Below are 22488 nucleotides of genomic sequence, written 5' to 3' on the forward strand. Positions count from 1 at the left end.
CCCTGGTGCAGTGAGGCACTGGGGTGAAACCACCTCAGCAATTTCACCCTGACGCCTTGCAGTGCTGTGGTAGGAAGCAGGTTTTGGAACATGGTGATGTACCGCCAGATCACATTGTTTGCCTAACGATATATTGTGATGTTGTAAACCTTACATCGCCCAGCCCTCGTTGTGGGGAGAGTGTTTAGCAAGAGAGGAGACTGTAAGTACAAAAATGGATATGTTTAATGGTGTCATTATCTGTCTCACTTCTTTCTCCAGGCTTTTTTCTACCTGGTGGCTCATCCTTAGGATCAATCCGCATGATCCAAGAGTAGATGCTTGACTGAGTCTTCATCTGCTTTCATCTTTTGCAGTTTGACATTGTGTCTCTTACTTTCTCCTTAAAAGCTGCCATAGGGGTTTTAGCTTTGATCCTAGCAATGGTGTGGGGGTGCAGTGGGGGTGTTTATATAAACTCTTTCATCTGGATACTATTTTCCAGGTCTGAATTTCCAGCCTTTAGTCATTTTTCATAGGGGATAGCAGGAATCAGTGTTCCATGTGATTCCTGTGGAAGTCTCTACTGTGAAAGATTTTGAGGAGAGGTTTCTAAAGGTGTGTGAACCTGGGACTAAACTTACCAAGAAATTCCCAGAGGCAGCAAGCAGCTAGTCAAAACCTGCTGGACACTGGAGCTTTCAGAGCTTTCCAAATTGAGTGCCAGAATTTGATCAACCTCTTCTCTTCTCCATCCCTCCACCCACTCAGTGTGAAAAACTGGTGGTGTTGAAAATTTTCCAATGCTGTACTTTTCCATTTAAAAATGAATTTCTAAAAATAAATAGTTTTGTTAACCTAATTGGTAATGTAATGAATGGAAACAGTCAAATTGAGCAGTTTCTGCTTATAATAAACTTTCTCAGGTGTCTGTCTTTAGGAACCACACTTGCATGTATTATATATAGCCAAGCCGACTTTAATGTACAGTGGTGCCTCGCAAGACGAAATTAATTCGTTCTGCGAGTTGCTTCGTCTTGTGATTTTTTCGTCTTGCGGAGCGCGGATTCCCTGGGTATGAACGGCTTTAAGAAAAAGGAAGCAAACCCGCAAGACATTTTCGTCTTGCGAAGCAAGCCCATAGGGAAATTCGTCTTGCGAAGCAACTCAAGAAACGAAAAACCCTTTCGTCTTGCGCGTTTTTCGTCTAGCGAGGCATTCGTCTTGCGGGGCACCACTGTATTTTTAGGAACCATCAGTTGTACAATTTCAGGATGGTCCTCTGACCATTTAGTTTCTAAAAACGCACACACTAAAAGATACAAAGTTGCAGAGCGAAATGAAATCGAAGTGAACATCATAAGTGACACTTTTGGCACATTATAAAATTAGTATGATAACCATTAAAAGACATTTTAGGAAGTGTATGCTAATGGGTTGTATATCTTAAAATATTTTCAAATTTTCAAAACACCTTTTTTAATTGTCTTAAAATATTATAATAAAATGATATTTGTTATATTTCTATTTCTGTTTATAGTTTTAATAATGCATTCCAATAAAAATGCTTAACAGTGGTCTAAGAATATTTTTAAGTATTCTAAATAAAAATTAAAGCTTTGAATTTGTTTAGATGTGATATTAAAAAATATTAAGTATGTTTTCTTGAATTTCCAACTTACCTACTTCTGACCATGTGTGGTAGTGATAACAGCTCTGAGTTTGCCCCAGGGGACAGAATGGGCAGGTCAGAGTACTGATCACCTCCACCTGTTATTGATGTCAATGCTCTTCATACCAAGTTCTGCATTGGATATGGCAGATCTTGTAGGAAGACACAAGTCTGAGGAGCAATTTTAATTTCTGTTAATGTCCCATGATGGTGTCTCCTGCCTGAAAGGAATGTTTATCCAAGATGGTGCTCAGTTCCTTCAGGGAGCAACAAAAGGGTAGGACATTTCCTCATCTCACCCATCTTCTTCAGTCCCACTATTCTGGCTTCTAAAAGGGGCCACTTTTGCACCCGCTGCCATAGGCTCCTGGACGGGGTTCCTTCTCATTGTCCAAAGACCTGACGTGCAGCCACTCTTTTTTTGCCAGTTGAAAGAGGCATGCAGTCTTGTTAATCTGAATGCATACTGCAGCTGTTAATCCCTGAATCAAAAAGGCATGTACCGTATTTTTCGCCCCATAGGACGCACCGGCCCATAGGACGCACCAAGTTTTTTTGGGGGGGAAATAAAGAAAAAAAATTATTCCCCCCCCCCAGGCGCTTGTGGGGCCGACAGCGGGGAGAAGCGCTCTTCTCCCCGCCGCCAGCCTTCAGACCAGGTCCGGGGACAGCGGGAAGATGCGCTGTGCCTCCCCGCTGTCCCCGGAGCTTGCGGGGCCGGCAGCGGGGAGAAGCGCTCTTCTCCCCGCCGCCCGCCTTCAGACCAGGCCCGGTACTTACAAGGTGACTCTGGAGGAGGCCCAGGAGAGTGTATTGTCCCTCTGTCCCCCTGCTGGCCATGGGTCTCTCTCTGCCTTCAGAAAAGGAGCAGTAGAAGGAAGCACTCCCCACATCACGGGGGGGGGGGGGAGTTGTTTGCCTTAGATGAGTGGGGGAAACCCATGACATCTAAATTCAGCAAGGCTGTTTATATATAAAATATTGTACCTAAAGAGGTATTAAGAGTGGCCGAGGGTTCTGTTAATAGATGCTCCAGTAGCTGTCCTAGTCATAGGGGCAGTGGTTCCCATGAGATTAAAGCATATATATATATGTGTGTGTGTGTGTGTGTGTGTGTGTTTTAAAAGATAAGAAATATGATGTCTTATTAACAAAATCACATGAGACTTTTGTCCTCTTCATCAGGGCAATAATGGCCATTTCCTTCTGGGCTAAAGGAATTGTCAGAGAGATTCCAGCAACAGCAGAGGGTACAGATAATTTGCAGCCATTTCTGAGGCCAGCCATTGGATTTATGAAGAAACCAGCAAACATGAGTCTCAAATAGGCGGCAAACTGCAGAGTTTTGTGGCTCAATGAACCCAGTTGACATCTGATCATTGGGTGCTCAGGATTGTCCAGAAGGGGTAGTTTGACACCATGCCTCATGATCTGTGTGTTTTCTGCTGCAGATGGGGGTGATAGAGCCTGTTCTATCTGTGCAAGTCTTCTACGGATGCTACTTTGAATTTGTCATAGTAAAGCAAAAGAAAACAAAACAGGGAATGGAGAACTATTTTATTTTATATTTATTTTATATTAAAAACACATTTATTCAAAAGTTACACTTCACTGCCATAATACCACAGTATTATGTGTGTGTTTAGATATTTTAGTTATTTTAGATCTAACACAAGTGAATTGCATGCAGTGGCACAAGTTCCTGCTGGAGACACTAAAAGACTATTTGGGAGAGTCTCTAGCGGGGTGACTATTTTGCTCAATCTTGCATACATGTAACTGACTTGTTTTAAAGAGCATTTGATTTCTGACTGAGATACCATCTACTTCCACTCCTGCATTTAACTTCAGAGAAAGACACAGTGAAGGAATGTTGCATTTTAATGTACCACTTCTCCAGCTCCTGGCATCTCTGCTTTACTTTGTTCTTTTTCCACTGATCCCATCTTCTTCTTTCCCCAAACTACTTTCAAACTAGGCTTTATTTCCTCTTGGTCAAAGACCCAGTTTGGCACCTTCCCCACCTGCATTCAGTGGCACCCCTCTGGAGGCTTCACCTGGGGCAAAAAACCAGTCTAACTCCCCCTTAGCTACGGCCCTGTCTTATGGTAAACACCAATAATCTCCATGCATCTCTCCATCCCTTTAGTTTGTTTTAAGGCAAATCTCTTACTCAGGTGGGGAAAATGTCTTCTTAGCACACTGCATGCTGCTTCTGTTTCTTAAAAACTCCCAAGTCCTAAACTCCACCCCTTGCTTTAGTAATAGCTGCAGCAACACAGGAAGCAGCTGGATTGCTTCTGAGCCAAGCTAAGCAGGCCAAGGAGGCTCTGCATTGCACAGAAGGGGTTAGGAAGCTTTCAAGCAACGGGGTCCTTTGTTTGAATGTTTTGGATGCTGACAGAAAAGAGAAACATGAGGACCACCTAGAACGGAGCTTCCACAGCTTTGGCTCCCCATGATGTTGTTGCTATGCACAAAGTTGCATAGGGCAGTTACCGGTAACTCTGGAAACAACAACCCTGAAGCTCAAAACCTGTCACTCTTGAGAACCTGTCACAACTTCAGTCTGCTGCCTGAGTCCTCTGTCTCACCTTATCTCATGGGCAAAAAGATTCCACCATTGGGTTGGACTAGATGACCCTTGTGGCCCCTTCCAACTCGACAATTCTATGATTCTATGGTAGGGTGCCCTGCAGATACAGGAGCTGGTCCAAAGACTCCACACTCCCTACATGAAACTGCCTGAATTCTTAGATCATTTTATGAGATCCCTCTCTGTGTGCCCCCATCTTCTGAATTTGGGTCAGTTGTGACCAGAAGATAGGTCCTCTTTGGTGGTGGCACTCTACCTGTGGAACCATCTCCCCAGAGAGTCTTCTATCTTTTCGGCACCAAGCAGATACCTTTTTTATTCACCCAGGTCCCTTATTTATTTTATCTGCTTCTGTTGATAATTCCTACTACCGTTTGTTTGTTTGTTTGTTTGTTTGTTTGTTTGTTTGTTGTCTCCTGTTGCTTTAGTATGTTGTGATTTTGATATGTTGTGTGACTCTTTTAGAGTGTGCATTTGAGCTGAAAGGTGAAAGGTTAAATTTTATACATCAATAAATAAAATACGTTGCAGCCATCTTGTGGAACCTGAGCGAGTCTACATCTGGTCAGGTGTCTAGATGGGGAGGCCACATGGGAACCTCATGTATGTCACCTTGAACTCCACTGAAAAATATAGGAAATGTCATAAGTAGGATTGACTCCTTTTTTAAATATGCTTTTTATTGGAATGTCTAATTTTTTGTAAATTGACTTCAAATTAAATAGTTACATTGTTTCATGTACAGTGGTACCTTGGTTTACGAACTTAATCTGTTCCAGAAGTCCGTTCTTAAACCAAGGCGTGCTTTCCCATAGTAGCGGGGGACTCAATTTACACTCCACAGGAAGCGGAACATGTTCTGCTTCCAAGGCAAAGTTCACAAACCAAAACGCCTACTTCCGGGTTTGCAGCATTCTTAATCCAAGTTGTTCATAAACTAAGCTGTTCTTAAGCCAAGGTACCACTATATTGAATTCCCACCCCTGCCTCCACGGTGTTTTTATCCAAACCCTTTTCTACTGTGTTATTTATCAAACTCTTATCTATTACACAAATCCACCTGATAAAATAACTTGATCATTTTTCTTCCTCTGCTCATATCTCCAATCCTGCCTGCAATTTCATTTGATTGTAGTACTTTTTCAAAGAGTCCTAAAAAGGCCTCCAGTCTTCTATAAAAAGTTCATCATTTTGATCTCTTAATATTATTGTCAGCTTTGCCATTTCCGCATAGTTCATTACTTTTAAAAGCTATTCCTCCTTCATTGGAACCTTCTCTTCTTTCCATTTCTGTGCATATAAAATTGTAGCTGCTGTTGTCACATACATAAGTAGTTTGGTCATTTTCTTTAGAAAATCCATCCCTATTATCCCTATATGAAAAGCTTCAAGTCATTTGGGAATAGCCCATTTCAACACCTTCTTTATTTCATTATGTATCATTTCCCAAAACCCTTTAGCTTTTTTTACATGTCAGGATTGACACTGCTCTCTATTTCCATACAGCCCACTCCCAGCCATCACTACTGCTGCTCCAGCAGCAACAGCCTTGGTCTTGAATAGCAGCTGCTTCCCATCGCTTCCTGTCTTCTGGGAACCCAACTCCCAGTTGTCTGTTCTCTCATTCTAGTACTTGTGTTGCCCCGACCCCATGAATGAAGAGGCAGAACCCAAGAGAAGAGAGAGCATATTGGCCGGGAGGCAGCCATGTGAAACTTTGTGGGCATGAGCTATAACTGCTTCTTCTTCTTCTTCTTTGCTTGCCCATGCTATACAGCCAGGCCTGCCTCTCACTGCCTAGAATGCATGTATGGCACGATGTTTGTTTATTCATTAATTGCAAAAGAAAAATTAAAAAACAGTTCTTCACCTTTCTGTCAACTGATGAGAAAACATATTGTTCCCGTCTGAACAGCTAATGCTTATGTCTGATACAATGTGTAAAGCTTGTTATTTCCAGAAAACTTGGTTTCAAGTTTTTTTTCTTTCTCCCCTTTCCATACTTAATTGGCTCTGTCAGGGAGCCATCTGGTGGCTAGGATCCAAGTGCTTTTCTGGGTCAAGGAAATAGATTTATTTACTTCCAAATTTCTACCCTGCCAGCTACCCCATAAAAGGGGTTTTCATGATGGCTTGCAATTTACAATAAGTGACGTACAATAGAATCAACTTCAATAAGGCAAATTAAGCACAACCTAAACAAAATGTATTAGTAAGGCCTCCACAAAATAAAAGGACTTGTGTGGGTGGTCAGACTGGTATGTGTGGGTGGTCAGACTGGTAAAAATGTGGTTAGAAGTAGTAGTAATGGGGTTGGAACTGTGATTAACAGTTGACCCTTTAGCAGGGACTATATTTGGACATGAGCAAAAGCTGAGTCTGGTAACACAGGCTTTGCCTGCTGATGCACTCCTGTTAGCAACTACGATGCAGGAAAAAGGCTCTTCAGCTGCCTCCTCCCCAGTGTGAGAGGAGGAGCTCCAACAGAGCCTGGTAGGAGGTTCAAGAATCCCGGTCTGGGGAAAAGGTGGGATATAAATAATAGTAATAAGCTCTTGCCCTGTGTTTCTGCTTGCACTGAGAAGAGCCAGTGAGACTGAGTGTTAGAACAGAGCCAAATGAGATGTTCCCAAATGAGATGGGGATCAAGTTGAATCTCTGGCCTGCCAGTTTTCTGTCTCTAGATTAGAACATCTGGGTTGCTTTCCTGCTTATAACAAAAAGTTGGGTGTTGGGCTGCTTTAATGTTTTAAAACCATTCCTTCCAGCAGTGGTGAATGTTGCCATTTGAACACTCAGTGCTGAAGCCCCATGATGTAGAGTGGCTCATGGAGTTTGATTCAGCCCTGAATAAGGAGAACTCTGGTTAAATGATTCTGGCTCTGTAGGTTAAATGCAGCTTTGGAGCTAGTGCTGAACAACCTGGTAGGAACCTTAAAGCTGTCTAAAACCTCCACACTGATAAGCTTTTTATGCATACAGAGGTACAAGCTAATAGACCTTTTCCCCCAACCTAAGCTACATTTTCCATATCCTTGACTTTCTCATGGCAACTCCATGTTACAGATTTGCACGGAAATACTGAAAGTCATGGGAGGAGGCCGCCTTGTTCTCATGAACCTGCTCTCTGTCCCAAGTTGGTGGCTACAGCAAAGCTAGCTGCAAATACGTCTTGATCTCAGAATTCTCTTGAAGCAATTCAGTATTGTTGAAACTGGCCTTCAGGGCATATGGTCTCCTTGATAAAGAAAGGGAAAAGCTGGGATGTGGAGAGTTGTTTCAACAACTTTTAGTTTGTGGACAGCAAGCTACAGGACCTTCACAAGTTGAGATTCCTGCATTGCAGGGGGTTGGACCTCAGGATCCCTTCCAATTCTAAGATTCTATAGCAGTGTTTCTCAACCTTTTTCTGACCATGGCCCCTTCTGACCTTGTTTCCTTCCTGTGGCCCCCCTTTCCTACTGATAGAAAGGTAGCTATTTAAATGGTTTTTTTGTAAAGAGAACATTTTTAAAATAATTTTTATAATTTATACAAAATACAATTACATAAAAAATTATACTTTAGGTATTTCTTGATCAATATGACTCTTGTTCTTGATGACTAGAAGCAAGCTTTTTATATATCCAATACTATTGCTTTGAGGGATGACCAAAGATCACCTCTGTCCATTACTTTAAGGCAGTTCCACGTTAGGCTGAGTAAATAATTCACACGACTAAAACCTAATTCTACCAAATACAAAGTAGGAAATGCCATGAAAAACAATTTTGCTTTATTCCAAAGCTGTGGAAACTTTTTAGATACTGCACTCTTTATCCAAAAATGGTCTGTGGCAACATACCTCCTTTCTCACTAATAGTTGCACGAAGAAACAGCATCCCGCGCACCTTGCCCGTGACAAATGAGATGTGGACAGCTTAGTGTGCACAGAGGTGGAGTGCAGAAGTGGGAGGGAGAAGGAAGCGGAAGCAAAGTTGCCACAGTGTGTGCGTGGTGATCCATCCACTGGGAAGCACAGTCACCTCTCTGTTCACTCTACTTCTCTGTTTTCTATTTTCTTCACTTCTCTGGGGTTTTTTCTTTTCTGTTTTCTCAATCACTTCTGTGTTTTCTTTCTTCTTTCCGCTGTGGTCCCTAGACTCATGCCGTGGCCCCCCATTTATGCAATTTTCACCTGTGCCCCCCTTGGAATATCCTGGGGACCCCTGGTTGGGAAATACTGTTCTATAGGAATCAGTTCTTATTGTGAGGCCAACTATACTTGGCCCAGCTCACCAAGAAGGTGGAGAAAAAGGCCAAGAGAATGGGGGTATCGGTCAGAGCCTGTATCAGTCAGAGGCCAAATAGCAGCTCAGGATGGTAATATGCATGACAGATTACTTGGTCAAGCTTCCTGAAGTTGATAACAATAGTGATTATCAGTTGGAATAACTGCCCTTGGGGCCCCAAACCTGTCTAAAATTTAGTTTGAGGGGCTGAACATGGTGCCAGGCTCTGAATTTGGAAGCATAACTTTGCTATGTAAGCTGTTCGACTACCTATCTGTGTTTTGGAGATTCCATTTTGAAGAGACTGTTGGGAAAAGATGGCCTTCCTGCTTCCATATTTCCTGCAGGAAAATACGTCCATTTGAACATGCATTTGTCATTCTACAGTTAACAGTGCTGTGTGTGGATTTTGCCATCCAAATTGGGTCCTTTTTGTACTAGAACTCAAAAAGTAAGGTGTGAATTGACCCTGTATTTTATGCATAGTGGGCACTACATTTATGGCTCTAGAAACTCTGTAGAATGTAGAAGAGATGGGCTTATCAGATGCAGCCAAGGGCTGAGCTATTGCTTTGTGTTTCTGTCTTATTTATATCCCACTTTTGTTCTAAGGACCTAATTATCCTTGCCAAAAACCTATGAAGTTGGTTATTCTGAAAGACAGTGAGCTTCATAAGCTTGAACCAGTGCTATGAAATGTTAATTGTTACTTGAAGGCTGCAGAAATCCTGTGTGAATGTTCAAATAGGTAGCCTGCTCTGATCCTGCTGGAGCTTCTAAACAGTCTGCAAGAAGACTTTCAGGGACAGAATGTTCTTATATTTGACCATCAAGACAATTAAGTGCATTCAGCATTCTTTTTACTCTAGAGTAAATCATATTGCTCCGAATTACAGCAAGCTGCTGAAAGCAACAAAAATGCTTTTGTTTGCAAAGGATGTTCTGCACTTTGTTTATGGAAATAATACCATAGTGCCATGTGGTTCAATCTGGAGCTTTGATCTTTATGAGTGTGTGTGTGTGTGTGTGTGTGTGTGTGTATTCTAGGCTGGGTTTGGTCAAGGCTGTTAGGATGGCTAATATTATGCCTTTAGGTTGTGTTCTGTATTTTGAAAGAAACAACTTTTCCCCAGTAAGAAAAGACTTTTGTCACACATGATTTAAACCCACATGGCCTTATGAGCAACACCTGCTTTAACTACTGCCATTCAGCAAATATTTTTGATGGAGAAGTTGTGTGATGTTTTGTAGCTTGTCTTCCATTGTAAACAGTTTAACTTTATAGATTACAGAGTGCTTCTGCCATCTTCAAGGTCTTTCTTCTTCCTGTTGTCCAGTGGTTTCAGATTTATTATTAATGTAGCAATTAATGACATGGTGCTAAATTACACACTGTGACTGCCTTTGTCTTTGGACAAAGCTTGACATGCCTCCTTGTCTCTTGTTTTTAGAAAGTCATCCTGAGTCACTTGTATACAAAATAACATGTTTGGTACTCTTGCACACCGCTCAACTTGTTGGCAATAGAACTGTAATGGCTGTAAATGAGTGGGGTGGCGTGCATTTGTTTCCCACTTTCTAAAGTGGGAAGCCATTTGTGCCAAATTAGTTGACAGATGCCTCATAAACTACTTGCATCAAATGAGTTTGGCATTTTTGACTTCCAGTCAACTTCTTGTCCAGAGGTTAATCATGATGGAAGAAGCTAAGCAGTAACGACTGACCTGCATGCAGCTGCCAACAAAACAAAGCAAGGCATTTGGAGCTGCTCGTACCTGGGAGAATCTCTGTCTAAAATTGGCAGGATTGCAATGAAACCACAGTGTGGCACTCTTTGGCCTTGTGCTGTTGTTAAAGCCTGTTGACAGAATATGATGCTATTGTTGCCTTCCTATAATTTGTAACTGTGATTGCTCTTTGTCTTAAAACTAGCACAGATTCCTTTTGGACATGGATTCAAGAAGCAAGTTTGTATCCTGGCCCTAGAGCCCCTAGCAATTTGACTCTGAGCAGTCCCCAGTATCAAGGGTGTGGAAATAAAAGGTAAAACCTACAAACTAGGTCTCTTCAGACAACCTGATGGTCACGATACCAGATCCCATACACACAGCGATCACCCAAACCAGGGCTTTGTTTCTAGAAAACAAGGTGCTGGAACTTGTTGACCTTTTGCTAGGGGGAGCACTCCCCAAAAGATGTTGAGCCAAAAGAAATTCACCAACATTGCAGAGATAAAATTCTGCCAAACAAAATTCAGATACCTAGGGATACAAATAACCACAAACCTCAACAAACTATACCTCCACAATTACAAGCCCCTGTGGTGACAAATAAACTAGGACGTGAAGAAATGGAACAACACCAACTTCACCCTCTCAGACAAAATTAACCTATTCCAAACCTTCCCAATTTGGATTCCCCAAACCCAACTCTGGGAATGGCAAAAAACTACACTCGTTTATTTTCTCACACAAAAAGCCAAGAATAAGCCCCAAAGGAGGATAGGGAATCCCTAATATAGAATCATATTGCATTGCCAACCACGTGTGCCACATAATCCCATACATTCCAGAAGATGAGACAAAACAATGGGTCCACTTAGAGAGAGACACAATCGAAAACCCCCCACAACAGCATACCCATTTCTCCAAAACAAACTAAAGAAAATCCCCACAACACTAAACAGGTTCACACAATCGGAAAAAGTAGGCAAACTGTCCCCAGCCCCACTAACCCTCCTGGCTCATAACCCACTACAGTCGTACCTTGGTTTGCAACCGCTTTGGATTACAACCATTTTGGATTACAACCACATCAAACCCGGGAGTGTATATCCCTTTTTTTGGATTACAACGCATTTTTTTGGATTACAAGCAATTTGGGGGGGGGACGCCCCATTGGTGAAAGCACGCCTTGGGTTACAACCTGTTTTGGTTTACAACTGGACCTCCGGAATGGATTGTGGTTGTAAACCAAGGTACCAATGTATTCCAACACACAACATAAAACTTCCAGATAAAAACCTGGCAAGCCAAAGGCCTATACTGTCTAAAATACTTCTACAAAAACAAACCCATACCAACACAAGAAATACAAAACAAACTAGGTGATACCCAAATACGCTGGCTAACACATCACCAACTACACAACCTCCTTAAACAATCCAGCAGTAAAATCATCAGCCACTAGGGGGCCCTTGACCACCTTCGAAAACCACCTCCTGACAGCAGAGGGACATGGCAAAGGGATGGTATCCACAATATACAAAGTAGTGCTCCAAAATCCTACAAACCCTCTTGTCGCAATCAAAGAACAATGGAAGCAAGGCATAGGCTATGAAATTAACCCCACCCAACGGACTGGAATGTGGTCTAAACCTCCCTTTAAATCCATCTCAGACAAAAGAAGGGAACTCAGTCTGAAATTCACCTACGGATGGTACCTAACACCACAGAAACTGGCACTAATATGCCCAGGAACCTCACCAAAATGTTGAAGAGGCTGCACTTCCACAGGCCCATATCTCCACATGTGGTGGAAATGCCCCCAAATCTAACCCTTCTAGGCATCAGACCTACAAGAGATATGGAAAATAACTAAACAGGTATTTGAATTCACCCCAAAACTGGCCGTACTGAGCATTTTCCAGTATAATGACCACTCACATTATAAAGAGCTTATAACCCACCTACTCTCAGCAGCCAGAAGCATCGTAGCCAGACACTGGAGAGACCTCTCAGGAGTAAACATGAACTAATGTTACCAAATGGCTCCCCTTTATCATATACACAGCACAACAAGACAACAGGAACCCACCGACAGCATACGAATCACTCTGGCTTATTTGACCTAACAAGCCCTCCCCCCACATCACAAATGCAAACAAACCTCACTGCAGACAACTATCCACATCCTGGGCTCCCCCAATCCCTCTCACTACCAAGAAATAAGTGAACAGAAGAACTTACCTAGTTGACACTGACACAAATCCCACACATATACTATATAAAAGAATAGAAGTTTCACCCCCTCCTCTCCCCCCTTCTTCCCCAACCTTATACTGTACACAACACTAATGTTTAATATCAAATGTAACTGATCTGTAGAAAAGACTTTACAACCTGAAAAAAGAGACATTGTACATACTTTTGTAAACCAGGAAAATCTTTAATAAAAAACATTTTTTTAAAAGAAGTAAGCTTTGTTGTTGTTTATTACAGAGAAAACAAGACATGCAAACAGGAAGAGTTTGAGAAAAGTAAAACACTTTGAGCAGCAAGTCAGAAAACCCTAACTAGGGCAAATCCTTATTTGGAGTGTAATTAGACATGACAAAGGAAGCATTATATTGACAAATGCATGGTTCTAACAGGGTTGGGAAACTTGTTTTCCCTGAAATGTTGATGGGATAGTAGGGACACATGAAACATGATTTCTTATACACTCTGCTGTCCATTTTGCTTTGTAAGTGCCTCACAGTCCTCACATATCCCTTGTCTTGGCAGATGCAAAGTTGAAACCATGTAGCATCTAGGCGAGGTAAGATTAAGGTAAAGGATCCTTGGATGGTTACCGTAAGTCCAGTCCAGTCGGGTGCAGTCATCTTCGCTTTCAGGCCAAGGGAGCCAGCGTTTATCTGCAGACAGCTTTTCTGTGTCATATGGCCAGCATGACTAAACAGTTTCTGGAGCACAGAGGACTGTGACAAGTGCCAGAGAGCACAGAAATGCCATTTACCTTCCTTCTGCAGCGGTACCTGTTTATCTACTCGCGCTGGTATGCTTTTGAACTGCTAGGTTGGCAGGAGCTGGAAGAAAGCAACTGGAACCCACCCGTTACTTGGATTCAAACTTCCAACCTTACAACTGGCAAGCATGAGAGACTCAGGGTTAGACCACAGCGCCACCCACGTCCTGATGTAACATCTAGGTTGTCCTTAGCCTGACAGTCTTGCTCTGCGAGGCACAAAGGAGTTAGGACAACCTTGTTTTAATCACTTGAGAAGTTTTCATGTTGAGCAGACAAATTCTGAACCCTTGAAGAAAAAAGGTCTTTCCCTAGATTTTTACCCTTTATTAGAACATAAAATTTATTATGTGTATACACGTCCTCCTACAGTGTCTTGCATGGATTTTGACAGTGGAACGTACTCCCTCAGAAGGTGGTGGACTCTCCTTTATTGAAGGTTTTTAAGCAGAGGTTGGATGGCCATCTGCCATAAATGCTGTAGCCAAAGATTCCTGCATACAGGGGTTTGGACTAGATTATCCTTGGGGTACCTTCCATCTCCACAATTCTATTATTCTAAGTGCAATTTAGCACTTAAAACCACATTGTTTGATTAATAAATGTACCCTAACCCACTGGATTTTATTCAATCAGTAATTACAGACGCAAACAGGAGTTAATACTTACCCAGGTATACCTAAAGCAGATAACAGAAGCCATCAAAATGGTAGTAAACTCACAAAGATTATGTTTGGATTTAGAAATGGTATCTAGACATTGGCATTTCCAAAATGGACTAGCAGCAAAGTTAGGATATTACCCTGACTTCAGAAACCTAAATTCTTACTTTTTAATGCAGCATCATCGTAATAAACGATACTAGAATTATATTTGCCTAATAATTTTCTTACTGTGTTCATATTAAATATTAATTAACTTTATAGAAGCTACTTTAAAGGACTAGGACAAGGCTAGCCACTATGGTGCCCTCCAGATGTTGCTGAACTACAGCTTCCATAATCCCTGGTCATTTGCCATGCTTGCTGGGATTGTTGAGAGTTGGAGCCCAAAAACATCTGGAGGACATCATGTTGGCTTTGCTTTCTCTAGACCAGCGGTTCTCAACCTATGGGTCCCCAGATGTTGGACTACAACTCCCATCATCCCTGAGCTCTGGCCTTGCTAGCTAGGGTTGATGGCAGTTGTAGTTCAACAATAGCTGGGGACCCACAGGTTGAGAAAGGCTGCTCTAAACTAAGGGATAGTGTCAATAGAAAAGGAATAAGAAAAGCCCTGATACATCAGACCAAAACTGTTTAGTTCAGCATCCTATTTCCCACACTAGTGAATTAGATGCCTCTGAGAAGCCCATAAGCAGAACATGACTGCAGTAGCTAATGCCTGCTGTAGCTCCCTAGCAGCTAGTATTCAAAGGTATCTTGCCTCTGGTCCTGGATGCAGCATATAACCAGTGGCGTAGCGTGGGTTGTCAGCACCCGGGGCAAGGCAAGTAATTTGCACCCCTTAACCCGTGGATTTGCGCCCCCTAACCCTAACCCCCAGATGTTGCGCCCGGTGCGGCCGGCCCCCCTGCACCCCCCACGCTACGCCACTGCATATAACCATTGTGAATAGTAGTGGTTGATGGCATTATCTTTCATGTATTTGTCTAATCTCCTTTTCAAGCTAAATTGAATCTTGTGGCAGCTGTTTCTATAGTTTTTATCTGTGCATTCTGTGAAGTGATGCATTCTTTATCATGAATCTCCCAGCATTTGGGTTGCCATATTTCAAAAAGTAAAAACCAGGACACCCTGCAAGTGTCCTTTTGGAAATCCCAGTAATATGGCAGCCCTATTCATTCACCCCCGATAGGGACCCAAGGTGGCTTACAGATAAAATACAGCTAAAAACATGGGTTGGGGGAACAATAATTAAAGAACAATTAAACATTAATGGAATACAACTATATAAAATACATCACACCCACACACCCCTGTTAGAAACATCCAGATAATTACCATAAAACAGCATGGCATTAGCTCTTTCATTAAAAGCACTCAGATCCCCAAAGCCTGTTGGAAAAATTTCACCTGAACCTTAGAATGGAAGAACATTTTTTTAGGGTGCTAGGAGCTTTTTGTCTGGAAATGCTCTTTGTCATGAGGACTAAATGCTTCTCTAGTACTTTCAGCATTATTGAGATATTTTACTTACAAAACCGTGTGGTGTCCCTAGATTCAATGAAGGAAGGCCTTTCAGTGCCAGGGACATAATTTATATTTTTGCAAGTTTATGCTGAGCATTTGTGTGCTCTTTTCCTTGATAACTTTATAGCTCTGGCTGGTTCACCAACTGCAGCCTTTGCTGAACTAGGATAGTCTGGCCAAAGTTTTGTATGCTTTGATAGCCTCCTGAAATGACTGCTGCTGTCCATTCTATGTAGGGCTGCCCTTGAAGAAGGTCCAGAAACTGCAGCTTGTGCAGAGTGTTGCTGCGGGAGTGCTCATGGGTGGGGACTTAGGTGCACAGTCATAGAACACTGGTTTTGTGGGGTCTGCTCCAGCTGCCTGTACATAACCAGGCCCAATTTAAGGTGGTTATATTGATATAAACATCCCTGGAGGACTTGGGACCCTATGTATCTGAGAGAATGCCTCTACCAACACCAATCTGTCTAGGTCAGTGTTTCCCAAAGTGGACAGTACAGCCCCCTAAGGGGTGCTGGAATGATCCAAGGGGGTGGTAGTAGCCTTGGGTGGAATTGAGGGGGCATTGAATAAAAATAAGGGGGCAGTGGAAGCAGAAAGAAAGAAGAAACTAAAATAAAAGTTTGAAAAATGGTTCGTACATGTTTAATCTGTTGGATAATGATGCTTTCCGCAAGGTCGGGTGCCATTGCGGGACAGTGCCAGCACCTCCCCTGGATCTGCCAGTTGTGCTGGAGGTGAGGGGTTTTCCTGGGTTTCAACTAGGCTCAACTAGGCTCAGGAAATGGATCGCAGCTTGCTGACAAAATAGAGCCAGACATTAATTGATAGCACACCAGGTTCATTCTTTTCATTAGGATTATTGTTAATGTTATTCGTAATTTTAATTTTAATTTTAATATTATCCTTCGTTATCTGAATTTTCTGTGTGTAATACGAATGTTACTGTGGTTGGTTTTAATTTTATAATGTTGAGCTTCAAGGTATCTTATTTACAACAACATATTTCTTTACTATGTTATAGGATGTAGGTAGAAATATAGATAAATAAAAGAATGCAAATTTGTCACTGCATCTTTCTGTTTTTTCACTTAAAGAAAGTAGATTTTGGGGGGGAGGTGCTGAGTAGGCCAAATAGGATTGGGAATCTCAGGCCTAGGTCTTTATATTAGGAGAGGAGCCCTACTTACTGTATCCCATGGCAAATGTTGCTCACTGTGTGGGGACGTGAAAGGATGAGATAATAATTATAAATTATAGTTATAATTCTTTTTATTTATATGCTGCCCATCTAACTGGGTTCCTACAGCCACTCTGGGCAGCTTCCAACTAATTAAAACAAAATACTACATCAAATTTAAAAAACTTCATTGATCTTCCAAACCGTTTGACTTCCAAAGCTCCTGCAGCCAATCAGAAGCTGTGGAAGCCCCATCAGACGTTCGGCTTCTGAAAGAATGTTCAAAAACTCACTTCGGGAGCCGAGGTACGACTGTACAAACACGTGAATCAATCAAACAACGTCTGGGTCAGGACCACGTGCAATTCTGACTTCTGACTGTAGCTCCGGATGAATGTGGGGCAATTTGTACATGTCCCGCGGTGTGCTGGCAGTGTGCTGACATCACTATTACAGAAAAGGATAAAAATGCAACCATCATTAGATCAAATGTATTGACAAATGGTTGGACCACCATAAGCTCATTCTTCTACATAATGTGACACCCTATAAAACATCTAAGCAAACTTTTTTGAAATAATACATCCAGCTTATAATGTTTTTTGATCAGGGGTACATAATTAATTCAATAGGGTTTTTGTTGTTTGATAGGTTTCAAAAATATTATTTTTGATATGTTTCAAAAATGTCATTTAAAAATGCCAGACGATAATTCTGGCTCTGCAGGAGTCACAGAGGGGACAAACCTCTTTTACACTAAAGCAGTGGTTCTCCAAGGGTGTGGTGCACCACACAGATGTGCTAGGAGAGGATGACAAGTGGTAGGAAAATTCAAGGACAATCAAAGAAACATTTAAGCATTTTAGTGAAGCTCCGTATCGTATCGTATCGTATCGTATCGTATCGTATCGTATCGTATCTGTCCATGTTTACCTTTTCCCTGCTCCAGATTCTCTCTTCCACAGTTTGTGGAATGGTGGACAACAGGGGTGCCTACTTGTCCCCCACATTGAGGGGGCCCAGCATCACGTGTTGTGTCCTGCCCCGCCTGTTGCACCAGTGCTTCTCTGGCGGTGCAGGAGTTTAGGGAGCATGGAGGGGGATCTCCCTCCCTGCGTGTTCTGCCCAGCACACGCAAGTGCTCACCTGATGGCAGCGGGGAATGGCAGCCCCCTCAATATTGGGGGGGGGGGCTTGGCCCCCTGCCCACACATATTGAGGGGGCTGAAGCCCCTTCCGCCCCTATAGTTGGCACCCCTGGTGGACAGCGAAAAGATCAACTGCCCTTTCTTGCTGCTGTTTTTCTGTTCCTTATCACACCATTGGATGAAGTTCATTATGTTTTTGCATATAACTTGTAGTGGTAATTGAGTGTTGATAAACAGGGCTCTCTGCAGGGCTTTTATCATGGCCCAGAGAGATTGATTTTTTGCTTGTTATCTGCATTCCAACTTTACCCATCAAAGTAATGAACTTGCAAGTAGATCAGAGTGCTTTGGTTGTTGCTTTAATGTACAGGTGGCATTTCTGAGCTGTTTTCATTTTCAGAATTCCTAAGGTTTTTGGTCTTAAGAGTTTAGAATTTCATTGAAAAGATCCTATATAAGAGCACAACACTCTTCATAGCTGCAGAAAGCACCCCACTGAGGTTCAGACTTGATGCAACTTGAGGAGAAGGTGTTTGAACCCTTTCTCTGATTTATATCCACATCTTTTACCCACTACCATGCTGCTATTAGGTGCAACAGGAGGTGGATTTTAATGTGCACCTTCTTCTGGAGTGCTATTTTGAGGCTGCTAATAAATTTAAATAAAGGATGGGGGGGGAGATGTCCCTAATCCCAGATTTCCTGTGAAGCTTTTGTTTGACCCTTAGTTCCTCACTGGCAGTGTTGCATTGCAAGTCCTTGGACATCTGGAAAAGTCCTTGTCTTTCCCATACCCCAGTGCCATCTTGTGCTATAAATGTGAATTGCAGCCATTTAGAAATCTCTCTTTTACAGAACTAGATTCAGTCTATCTAATGAGAAGGCTGGCTGGAATTTTTATTGATTTGCTATGGTTAACCTTCCTTGTAGTATATTTTGGGGTATGCGTTCGTGACTGCATGCATGTAATTGTCCTCCTTTTTTTAAAAAATAAATCTCTGATATGAAACCATCCAAATGAATGGACATACATTGTTCAACTGGACCTGTAACCCAACCCCCAGAAGAGAGAAGGATGGCATGTTGTGGTCCAAGAAGGTAGTCCAAAAAAAGTGTCTTTATAAAGTCCTCTTACCCAGTTCCTTCAGAAAATTCTTGGCAGTGAATTATAATTGTGGTGGAATCCAAGTTGACAGCTTGATTTAAAGCTTTCCATGTTACCCAGGTTAATAACTACTGTTCTTTACTTGTAAAATGGGAATGAAATGGATAGTAGGTTTCCAACTATTGTCGCTATGATTTCAAAACTTGTGGCTTGTATGTTAACCCTTACTTTCATGTAAATGGTTTCTAGGACTGTGCCTCTGTACCATAAATGTGCACAAAGACAACCAGTGGGCTGTATCCATCAGTTATTTGCTTGTTTGTTTGACAAATACCGCCCTTCATCATAAGATCTCAGGGTGGATCACAAGATAAATATGCAAGGTAAAAGCACGAATAAATAGGTCAAACTAAAACTACAACGCAATAACCCACCCACCCACAAACACGTTTAAAAGGCTGTGGAATATTAAACAGCCAAAGGCCTGGTTGAAGAGGAACGTTTTTGCCTGACGCCTAAAGATATATAATGAAGGCGCCAGGTGAACCTCTCTGGGGAGAGCATTCCACAAATGGAGCCACCACAGAAAAGGCTTGTTCTTGTGTTGCCATCCTTTGGACCTCACATGGAGGAGGAACATGAAGAAGGGTGTCAGATGATGAACGCAGATTCCGGGATGATTTATATAGGGAGAAGCAGTCCTTGAGGTATTACGATCCTGTACCATTTAAAGCTTTATAGATCAAAAACAGCATTTTGAATTGGGACCAGAAACTAATTGGCAACCAATGCAGTCGGGCCAGGATATGTGTAATATGCTCAATCTGTCTTGTTCTGGTGAGCAACCTGGCCACCAAATTCTGCACCAGCTGAAGCTTCCAAACAATCTTTAGAGGCAGCCCTACATACAACACATTGCATTAATCCAGTCTAGATGTTACCAGAACATAGACAACAGAAGTTAGACTATCCCTGTCCAGATAGGGGCTCAGTTGTGCCACCAGCTGAAGCTGGTGGAAGGCACTCTGTGCCCCCTGAGGCCATCAGAGCTTCAAGGAACAACAAAGGGTCCAGGAGTACCCCCAGGCTACATGCCTGCTCCTTCAGAGAGTGTAACCCCATCAAGAGCAGGCAATCTCCCACCCATCCGATCCACTAACAGTGCCTCAGTCTTAGCTGGATTGAGCTTCAGTTTGTTGGCTCTCATCCAGTCCATTACTGAGGCAATTCAGTGATCCAGCACACTCACTGCCTCACCTGCAGATGTAAAGGAGAAGTAGAGCATAATGTCACCAGCATATTGCTGACAATGTACTCCAAACCTCTGGATGACTCCACTTAGCGTTTTCATGTAGATGTTAAATAGCATAGGGGATAAAATGGAGCCCTCAGTAACTCCACATTGAAGCACTCCTCAAGAATCAGCCTCTGGGAGTGACCATCCAAGTAGGAGCTGAACCACGGCAAAGCACTGCTACCTCCCACTAAGACAGCTTATCCAGAAGGATACCATGGGATCAAAAACTGCTGAGAGGTCAAGGAGAAATAACAAGGACATATTTCTCCTGTCTCTCTCCTGAATATGGTCATTGTGCAGAGTGACCAAAGGAGTATCTGTGCCAAAAGTAGGCCTTCCTGCTAGTTTTTATCAGCCAAGATGGGGTAGGGTCCAGGGTGCAAGTAATTGCCCTGACCAATCCAAGCATCTTGTCTGCATCCTTGAGCCTCCAACTGAAATTCATCCAACACAATGGGACTACACTGTGCTCTGGACACCCCTTGAGATTCATCTGCTATCACAGCAGAGTCAAGTTCCTGGTGGAGGCAAGCAATTTTATTCTCAAAATGCTTTGTAAACAAGTCACAGTGAGCTGCTGTCGTTTCTGCCACCTCCTTCGGGCCAAACTGTAACAGACCCTGCACTATCCAGATCAGCTCTGCTGAGCTGCATAATGAGGATGCAATAGAGGCAGCAGAGTAAGGCTTCTTTTCAGCCTTTACTCACTGCCACTAGGTAGGCTTGATTATGCACCCTCACCAGTGTTTGATTGCATTCAACCAGACTTTTCCTCCATTTGCATTAGAGCCATCTCCAAACTTGTTTCCTCGCCCTAAGCTCTGGAGTATACCAGGGAGCGTAACTGGGATATGTGATGTTGCCTCTCCCCTTGATTCTAACGGGAAGAAGAATGCACACAACAGCTCTGGCGTTTGGGTCCATGCCTGCCCCAGTCCCCCCCCCTTTTTTTGCCTTTGCTGACATCGGAGGTTTCTATGGTGGGGAGGAGCCTTAAGCGGTCTGATCTACCTCTCTGAAGGGAGAGCTCTCTTTCTTTCTTTCTTTCTTTTCTTTTTTTATTCAAAGTTATAACAAAACATATTTTCCAAAAACATATCCTTATTCCCCCCCATTTTTCCTCCCCCCACCCCGACAGAACCCATCCCCCCACCCCACCCCACCCCCGACTTCCCTCAGTTCCAGTCTTTGGTTTCTCCAATAATGCTATTTTCTGCATGTTACAGAGTTGTATAGATCCTCCAACTGTTTAGCTAATTATTATCAGTAAAGAATTGTGGATGTTTATTCAAAACCTGCCAAGGAGTCCAGTTCACTTTGTTGCGTCTTCAAATACTTTGTAAAGGGTTCCCATTCATCCTTAAAGTCACAGTTATCCTTGTCCCGTAGCTTATGTGTCAATTTTGCCAGTTCTGCATAATCCATCAATTTTTCTTGCCATGATTCATTAGTTGGGATTTCTTCAGTCTTCCATCCTTTCCAAAACTTGTAGGTCCTTTTAGTCCGTTCTTATTTTTAATCCCATGACCATAGTCTTGTTTTCCAAGTCATAAATCCACAGGCAATTAAAGTTCCAATTCGCAAGCAGCTGAGGCTTTGATTTACCACTCTTATTTGGAGAGCTCTCCAATTTCTTTTTGGGGTACTTTAGAATACTTTAGGATACTTGGGAAGCTGTTCCAGGCTCTTTCCCACTTTTACTTTGGAGGTTGCCTCCAAATGTGCAAGAGTTCCCTGCAGGTTTCCTGTCTTTCCCCTTTCTTCTTTAGCTCCTCCAAATTTTTATAAAATTTGCTTAAACCTCCAGCTGTGTAGATTTCCACTTATATCTCATTGGGTAACTGGATACAGTTAAAGCTGCAAGCCATTAGAATGTGACAATTCAGTCAGATTTAGCTGTAGCAATTCTCCATAGCAATAAACAAAGTCAAGTCCCATTCACAAAAAGAATCCCTTGCAGAGCCTGTCCGCAAAGATTGGAGACTGACTTCCTCTTTTATCTCCGTCTCGCCAAATTGAAGTTTTATGGTCTAATTACGCCTTTAAATTGTTTTATTGGCATTTACCTCTAATTAGGAAGGTCTGCTGCTTCTTGGGTGTCGGAATGTAGCTTTGGCAGGGGCCGCGATGGTGCCTTGAAGCGTCCTCAAGCCTCTCCCCCTTTCCTCCCGTGTGCTAAACAGGCATTGGGGGGGCCAGGGGGCGAGAAATTTCACTCTGCAGGAACCCTTGGGTCCCCACACTCCTGTGGGAGTTTTTTTGGGGTGCACTGAGCTCTGGCGCTGCCCTCAAAAGCCTTTCT

The 22488-nt window shown here is 42.6% G+C and overlaps 1 protein-coding gene and 1 long non-coding RNA gene across 5 annotated transcripts in view; one reads left to right on the forward strand and one right to left on the reverse strand.

Annotated features, from left to right (window-relative positions):
- MECP2 (methyl-CpG binding protein 2) overlaps positions 1 to 22488 on the forward strand; it is an 88359-nt gene that overhangs the window by 49336 nt on the left and 16535 nt on the right. The gene's annotated exons all lie outside the window — the stretch shown is intronic.
- Positions 16860 to 22488, reverse strand: part of LOC309331986 — a 36088-nt gene continuing 30459 nt past the window's right edge. The window contains exon 3 of the long non-coding RNA XR_014152034.1: positions 16860 to 17083. This is a non-coding gene — a long non-coding RNA (uncharacterized lncRNA). The remainder of the gene's footprint in view (positions 17084 to 22488) is intronic.

This window comes from Podarcis erhardii (genome assembly GCF_964252035.2).
Source record: "Podarcis erhardii genome assembly, chromosome: 17".
Taxonomy (NCBI): Eukaryota; Metazoa; Chordata; class Lepidosauria; order Squamata; family Lacertidae; genus Podarcis; species Podarcis erhardii.